The 8,694-nt window shown below is 41.1% G+C and overlaps 1 protein-coding gene across 7 annotated transcripts in view; it reads right to left on the bottom strand.

The window, feature by feature from the left end:
• The window catches only part of LOC117401609 (uncharacterized), a 29,203-nt gene extending 21,291 nt beyond the window's left edge, over positions 1-7,912 (bottom strand). For 2 of the 7 annotated variants that reach the window (XM_034002367.3, XM_059017094.1), the window contains exon 1: positions 1,599-1,981. The gene's annotated coding sequence lies outside the window, so the exon portion shown is untranslated. The other 5 variants (XM_034002369.3, XM_034002364.3, XM_034002366.3 and 2 more) reach the window with 4 other exon arrangements.
• Positions 7,913-8,694: the final 782 nt, after the last annotated feature.

Raw genomic sequence — 8,694 nt, forward strand, 5'->3', positions numbered from 1 at the left:
TTCATATTGTATTCTAGCAGTGTTATTATTATACACAGCATCCTAGTTCATATTGTATTCTAGTAGTGTTATTATTATACAGAGCATCCTAGTTCATATTGTATTCTAGTAGTGTTATTATTATACAGAGCATCCTAGTTCATATTGTATTCTAGTAGTGTTATTATTATACAGAGCATCCTAGTTCATATTGTATTCTAGTAGTGTTATTATTATACATAGCATCCTAGTTCATATTGTATTCTAGTAGTGTTATTATTATACATAGCATCCTAGTTCAGATTGTATTCTAGTAGTGTTATTATTATACAGAGCATCCTAGTTCATATTGTATTCTAGCAGTGTTATTATTATACAGAGCATCCTAGTTCATATTGTATTCTAGTAGTGTTATTATTATACAGAGCATCCTAGTTCATATTGTATTCTAGTAGTGTTATTATTATACAGAGCATCCTAGTTCATATTGTATTCTAGTAGTGTTATTATTATACAGAGCATCCTAGTTCATATTGTATTCTAGTAGTGTTATTATTATACATAGCATCCTAGTTCATATTGTATTCTAGTAGTGTTATTATTATACATAGCATCCTAGTTCAGATTGTATTCTAGTAGTGTTATTATTATACAGAGCATCCTAGTTCATATTGTATTCTAGCAGTGTTATTATTATACAGAGCATCCTAGTTCATATTGTATTCTAGTAGTGTTATTATTATACAGAGCATCCTAGTTCATATTGGATTCTAGTAGTGTTATTATTTGCACTGGCTGTAAACTACACTGTATTCAGATATGAAGCTTGCATTGTAACTGCCCTGTAACACCTGTGTGAGTCGCCCTGGATAAAGGCATCTGCCTAATAAATACATAAATAAGATCTCCAGGTATGAAAATCTCCTCTGTGTTGTTCAAACGGGAGAGTACGCGCGCCGAGACGCTTCTCAATAAATACTACTCTAGACATCGAGTTGAGAAGATAAACTGTTTTATTACTAAAACAGAAACGTTAGGGTTGCAATCGGCAAAGCTGTGCTGTGATACGATGTAGAGCAAGGACGTGTAATAATATTATTAGCATGTCTGAACTTTCTCATCAAGAAAATAAATTTAAAAAAAAACGTCCTTATGTTTCTAATCTAACATTAGGGTTCGTCTCCCGCGGCATAATAATAATAATAATAATAATAATAATAATAATAATAATAATAATAATAATAGCGACATCCTTTTTTGCATTCAGTACAGTACGGTTAAGCCTTATGTTAGATATTTAATAAACACGCAATCGACAAAAAACCATCATCGTGCAACGCTGTTAATTTTAACAACAACCAAACATCATAATAATAATAATAATAATAATAATAATAATAATAATAATAATCCGTAAAATATAATGTTGGTTTCGTGTACCCTCGGCTTGCGCTTATGCATATTATGACGCGTGTGTTTATTTTATTCTATATTAAATTAAGGCACAGCGAGTACATCCAATCGTTTAGAATTATACACATTCATCTATTTATTTATTTATGTTTTGCTCGTTTGTTTGATTTTTTCTCCAAGATCCCCTTCTCGTATTTTCTACTCACACAGTGAAGTCCAAAAACCGGAAGCCGCCGCCTTCTCGTTGAAGCTTGCCTGCAAACTCAGCGAAGGGTTCCCGCATCACGTGATGGGACTACGCTGCCCCCCCCCTTTATGAAAAACACAAAATAAATACAAACGAGAGAGTCGCTCGATTGAACACGCAGCTGCGCGTTTAAAACCCCCCCAAAAAACTAAACTGAGCACAGCTTAGCAGCTCCGATTTCCATTTCGCAAAAACGCGCAACATTTTGCAACAATATCCATGTTATTTTGTTTCCCGAAATAATAACGCGTTGCAAAACCACTTGCACAACTCTGGCTGTGTTTTTTTTTTTTGGATGAGTATTATTAGTAATAATAATAATAATAATAGCGATGATAAAATAGGTTACATGTTTGCAGACGCGCTTCGCTCCGGCACGATCGCAGCTGCTATTGATTTACTGAACAATGCGGCGTTTGTCTCCGCACTCCTCCCCCTAGGAACCCCCCCCTGAAGATCGGTCACGTTTTCTTTTTTTTTTTTTACAAAGTCGTAACTGCCCCCTCCCCCGAAACCACGTTTACGCGTTTTTTGTACCCCGTTTACAAACTGCGATCTCTCAAACTTCATAGCAAAATAACCGAATATCACGTTTTTGCGCACCGCGTTTAATTTCTCTCCCCTATTAATTCCGATCGTACCGATTAAAAATAAAACAATTAATTTAAAAATAAAAAAATGTAATAATTGTTACAGCGATTGTGTTTAAAACCTTATTATTATTATTATTATTATGATTATTATTAATACAAGTTAGCATTGCAGTAATATTATTTCGTTGTATAATCCTGAATTTATTACTAATTAAAACGTAACACTGTAAAAAATAAAACGCTGCCCGTATTATTAAAGCTGGCATTTCAGTTATATTATTGGGTCGTTGAAATCGGAATTATATTATTAATTACAAGGTACAATAAAGAACACCCACACACTAAACCAAACACGTCGAAAAAAATAAACAAGTGAAATTGAAGACGTATTGAATGGAGTTATGCAAAACTCAAACACGAAACTGATTAAAATCTTTATTTTGGAATATTTAATATTATAACTATACGATTAATAAACCAGTACTATGCTAAGCGGGTCTCTGCAGCACGCCAAACAGGTATGTGAATTTTGAGATACAAAAGCTACGTTTACACCTGCACACCCGAGCCGAGCCGAGCCGAGCCGAGCCAGCCTAGTACGGCTCGCGTAGCTTGAGTTGCGTTTACACTAGAGAAAGGCGAGCCGAGCTACGTGACGTCACGCATAATGAACGTGCTGAGTCGATTACATTGAACAGACTGCGAAAATAGAACTAATCATTCATTTAATAAAATATATTTTTTACCATGGATTTTTAAATTTTTTTGATTGCGGAGAAGTACTGAAAATGCGCGGGGCTTGTAATACATACCATCATATTAAAGACATACATAATAACGCGCCTCTGATATAACGCTCCTACAGCGTGTCTCCCGGTTCCCTATACAAGTGCAATAAATACAGTCACTATATGCGTGTTATAGAGAGGGAGTTATTTTATTTAGTATTTCAGTCGGATGTGTGTTGTTCTGTGTCCCGCGGAGTGAAAGGTAAGGAGTTAAGAAAACGTTTAGCGGTTGAGGTCCTGGGGGTTGCCACTTTTTCTTGTAATAACGCTTGAGTGTGATGACGAAATGCAGTAACCCCACCCACGAGCCAGATTCAGATATTTTGCAGGGCCGGAGTTTCACGACTCGGTTATAGCTCGGCTCGGTTATTTGCTAGTGTGAACACACCCGTACCGTGAGGGCGTGGAGCCCACACGGCACAGGTGTGCTAGTGTGAACTAGAGAAGTGGGTGAGGCTATGATTTTTCTCCCGATTCTGTGGGCGTCCGCTCCGAGCTCACCGGGCCCCTGGCCAGCAAGGATCCTGCCGGTTTTACCTCCCTAAACCCCCACGGGAGAGCGCCAAGGCCAACGTGACGCTACAGTGAAAAACGGGTTTACTTCACCCTGCGAACCCCGCGGCTGCGCATCTACGAAATAAATAATAATAATAATAATAACAATAACAATAATCATAACCTACCAGGGGAATATCGGACTTGGGTGGCAAGGGTTTTCATATTTGAAAATGTTGGGCAATTTATTTATCCCCCCCCCCTCCGAAGAGATATGCGCTACAGTTGTCCCCCCCCCCCCCCCCCCCCAACGACCGCATTCACGATTTTGAGCCGTGATCTACAATAATAATCAGCCGTACGGCTAGTTTCACAAACACAGACGCCTCGATTCTTGGAAGTGGGGGTTCAGGATGCTGCGCGGCACACCGGGCAGGGAGGCTGGGGTGGGGTTTGATACAGCAAACCTCAAACTAGGTCTCCCAGGAACCAGGTTTCAAGCCACTGCTGTTGCAGAAAAAGTGGCTTCGTGTTCCCTTGGCTAAGTTTCTGCCTGAAGAAGAGACCTTTGAAGCCTTGAAAGCTTGAGATTAATCTTGTTGAGTTTCGTCCAGTAAAAAGGGATCGGGTCTCCCACCTGGGATTGAACCCACGACCCTCCGGTCAAGAGTCCAGAGCCCTGACCACTACTCCACACCGCTGCCCTACTGTGGCTGCATTTCAGTCACAATAGAAGCATTAGAGAGATTTTTTTTTTAAATTTAATTTTATTTAAAAACGAGGGCTGCGACGGATATATATATATTTTTTATTAAGTTTTAATTCATTTTGAATCGTATTCACGTTGCTTGGTGTGGTTATTCCATTTGTGAGCGGTGACCGTTGTTGTTTTTTTGCACAAGCCGGATCGCATTTCATGCAGAGTAATTAAAAATAGCGTCTATATTGGAATAATTGCTAGGCTGAGTAATGCAATCGGGAGCTCGCTGGTTCGAATCCTGCTCTCGCCAATTTGCCGATCTTGGCTGGGGGGCCTACAGGGAGCAGGGAGCTGGCCGCTGCGCCCCCTGCTTGCGACGGGAGGGAAATCGGCTGGGGTGTTAATTAAGGAGTCATTCAGCAGACCCTTTTCATCCAAAGCGACTTGCAGAGACTAGGGGGGTGAACTCTGCATCATTAACTGCTGCTACAGAGTCACTTCCAATAGGAGCTCGTTTGTTTGACGTCTCATCCGAAGGACGGAGCACAAGGAGGTGAAGTGACTTGCTCGGGGTCTTACACAGGGAGTCAGTGGCTGAGCCCGGGATTTGAACCTCCTGGTAGCAAGCCCCTTTCTTTAACCGCTGGGCCACCAAGCCTTACCAGCGACCCCTACTGGTCCGATTAGGGCAAAACGTCACATCGAACAATTTTCTGGATTATTTAAATTAGCTTGGATTTACGCCCCTGCCAGTGAGAGGAGGTTAAGAGCTCTAGAACCACGAATGCAGATGAGCCTGGCTCTTTTGCACAGCGGTTAGGGCGCTCGTTTGCGACGCGCGGGGTCACCGGTTCGACCCCCAGCAGCCTTGGCCCCGCTACACAGCTAGTCTCACCCACAAAATTATTTCATGCGTCTTAAATAGAAGTAACAGCGCCCCCCACTGGAGGGTATTTTATTGAGCTCCTAATCCGGTTTGCACGCGTTTTGTAAAACTGAACAGAATCTAACAGTCCTGTCTGTCTTTTGATCTCTCCAAACGGCAAACCTGTGTCACAAGACTCCCTGCCTGCTCAAACAGAACATTTACATTCGTCTTAAAATTGTACTACTGTGTTCTAAAGAATATTACACAGTCGACTTCACTTGTTCGCGTACTGGACAATTACATAAAATCGCTTGACCGCACGCTGGTCCCAATCTTTTTTTAGTGCGTCTTTTTTTTTTATGATTGCACGATACGGTTAAATGCATGAAGCTGCACGGTCCCGAAAAGTCCATCGTCCGTTGCATTTCAATTTGGATAATTGCATAATGCAAACAGCGTGCAGGATGAGTGCAGGATGCGCCCTGTAGCCTGGAGGTCGCCGGTTCGAGTCCAGGCTATTCCACTGCCGACCGTGGACGGCAGCTCCCAGGGGCTGCCCGGAGGGGGAGGGTTTAGGTCGGCCAGGGTGTCCTCGGCTCACCGCGCACCAGCGCCCCCCTGTGGTCTGGCCGGGTTCCTGCGGGCTTGCCTGTAAGCTGCCCAGAGCTGCGTTGTCCTCTGACGCTGTAGCTCTGAGGCGGCTGCACGGTGAGTCTGCAGCGTGTAAAGAAGCGGGCGGCTGACGGCACACGCTTCGGAGGACAGCGTGTGTTCATCTTCACCGCTCCTGAGTCAGCGCGGGGGTGGGAGCGGTGAGCTGAGCCTAAAAATAATACAATTGGCAAATTCAAATGGGGAGAAAAAGGGGTAAAATCAATTGGCGACTATTAAATTTATTGAAAAATAATAATAATAACTTGACCGCTTTCACACACAAACACGCTTTGAAAGTGTTTTTTTTTTTTTTTAAATTTTATTTTATATATATCAAAGCGTGTTTTTGTGTGAAAGCGGTCAAGTTAAAAAAATATGATCTTTAAGTTCTGGTGCGTAGTTTTATCACTGAATCCTCGGGGGTAAGACTTTCACCTAACAGGGCTAGTTTATAGTTAACATTAAGGAACTACAATACAGAAATATTATCATTTTAAAGAAAGAGAATAGAGTGGTGGTGTTAACCTCGCGCGCGCAGCGAAGGCCCAGGTTTCGAGTTGAATTTACTGTTCCGGAAACATTGGAGAGACATTTCGCATTGGCCAAGGGATTCATTATATATAATGCTGAATATATGCTGGAGGTGTTTACATTGCAGGTTTAATGTTTTATTCCACCGAACCTAAACTGCTTAAAAAAATATAAAAAATTAATAAAAGTATCTTTGCATGTAATTTGCCTTTTTCCCGAGATTATACTATTTTACCACAGTTTAGTTTCTTATGTCCATTAATATGCTTTACAATGCTTCCCTATGCTTTACCAGGCCTCTCTGTGCTTTACAATGCTTCCCTATGCTTTACCAGACCTCTCTGTGCTTTACAATGCTTCCCTATGCTTTACCAGACCTCTCTGTGCTTTACAATGCTTCCCTATGCTTTACCACACCTCTCTGTGCTTTACAATGCTTCCCTATGCTTTACCAGACCCCTCTGTGCTTTACAATGCTACCCTATGCTTTACCAGACCTCTCTGTGCTTTACAATGCTTCCCTATGCTTTACCAGACCTCTCTGTGCTTTACAATGCTTCCCTATGCTTTACCAGACCTCTCTGTGCTTTACAATGCTTCCCTATGCTTTACCACACCTCTCTGTGCTTTACAATGCTTCCCTATGCTTTACCAGACCTCTCTGTGCTTTACAATGCTTCCCTATGCTTTACCAGACCTCTCTGTGCTTTACAATGCTTCCCTGTGCTTTACCGGACCTCTCTGTGCTTTACAATGCTTCCCTATGCTTTACCAGACCTCTCTGTGCTTTACAATGCTTCCCTATGCTTTACCATACCTCTCTGTGCTTTACAATGCTTCCCTATGCTTTGCCAGACCTCTCTGTGCTTTACAATGCTTCCCTATGCTTTACCAGACCTCTCTGTGCTTTCCTATGCAACCTGGCGCAGCCAAAGACATTTTTTTAGTGCCAGTCGGAATCGCTGGCTCATGCAGATTCCAAAAACGGGTCTAAAAAAGGCAAACCGTTTAATTTTTCCAAACTACTACCTATACAGCCGTTCTCGCTCCCCAGTAAAACGGTCGCTGTCTGTCTCCAGCGGTCGTTATGAACGCAGAGCCCGCAGGAGAAGCTGTGTGTGTGAGAGACTGTACAGATTGCATCGTTTTACTACAGCGATGTGCGGCTGTAAAACAATAATATTAGACACCCCCACGCTACGCAGCCTGTGGACTGTGCGTATAGCTAAAACACAGTATTAATGCAAACAGCGACGCGGCGGCTGAGCACAGAATTATTTCTACATTTCTTATTTTACAGAACCATTTTGCTCTGTTTTTGTGGCAGATATTTTTTTATATAGATCTGTTTTTGTTGCAGATATATATATATATATATATATATATATATATATATACACACACACTTTTTTTTCAAGCAAGCATTTTGATTTTCTTTTGTTTTTTTCAGCGCTTACCTCATTTTTTTTTTTTTTTTTTTTTTATCCTTTCTGGAATTTTCCCCGTGTCAGTTTTTCAGACAGCAGAAGCAACTTCACACAGCTGTTGCCCCTCTTCCTCTCCTAAAATAAAGCGGTCTATGCTCGTTCGTGTGTGTGTCTGTGTTTCCATCTTCCTGAAAACCAAAGAGCTTCGCAATGCGCATGCGCAATAAGCGGGGGACGTGATCGTTTTTAAGAGAAACGCTGGCAAGTACGTAAACCGCCCCCCCCCTCCCCCCACATACATGCATGCATACATACATACATACATACATACATGCATGCATGCATGCATGCATACAAAGCCTCGGGGTGTTTCAGTATTTCAACATTTATAATTTAATTTCAAAAGTAACTCCGGCCAGACAGGTATTTACGTAAACATAAATGGTAATCCACTATGTAAATTGCAGCGGGTCGTACCAACTCAGTTTCAATTATCTGACGAGATTTTACGGATCATTTTTAAAAAATATTATTATTATTATTATTATTATTATTATTATTATTATTATTATTATTATTATTTATAAATGCTGTTTTGCAAAACTGCGCCCCCGTTTAAATGACTTAATCGAGGTTCACACTATAGTATCGGATTCGATTAATCGACTCACGCATCCTCATATATTCCTAAACCGTTTTCGAACTGGAATCGGTTATATAAGGAACTGAAGTATCGATTTCTAAACCGATTGAGTTCGGCATCGAAACCGCCCGTTTGATTCAAAGCAATCGATTCTAAAATCAATCCATCCCCTGTGTAAGTAAAGGTAGTCATATTATTATTATTATTATTATTATTATTATTATTATTATTATTATTAATTACCGAGGATCGATCGATTTAGCATCCTGTACTGAACTTCAAAAGAACAGCAGCCTCGATTTATAATCAATGGAGGCAGACTCACGATAACGTCTCTAAGCCACGTTGCTATCGAT

This window comes from Acipenser ruthenus, chromosome 55 (assembly GCF_902713425.1).
Source record: "Acipenser ruthenus chromosome 55, fAciRut3.2 maternal haplotype, whole genome shotgun sequence".
In the NCBI taxonomy this organism is placed as follows: Eukaryota; Metazoa; Chordata; class Actinopteri; order Acipenseriformes; family Acipenseridae; genus Acipenser; species Acipenser ruthenus.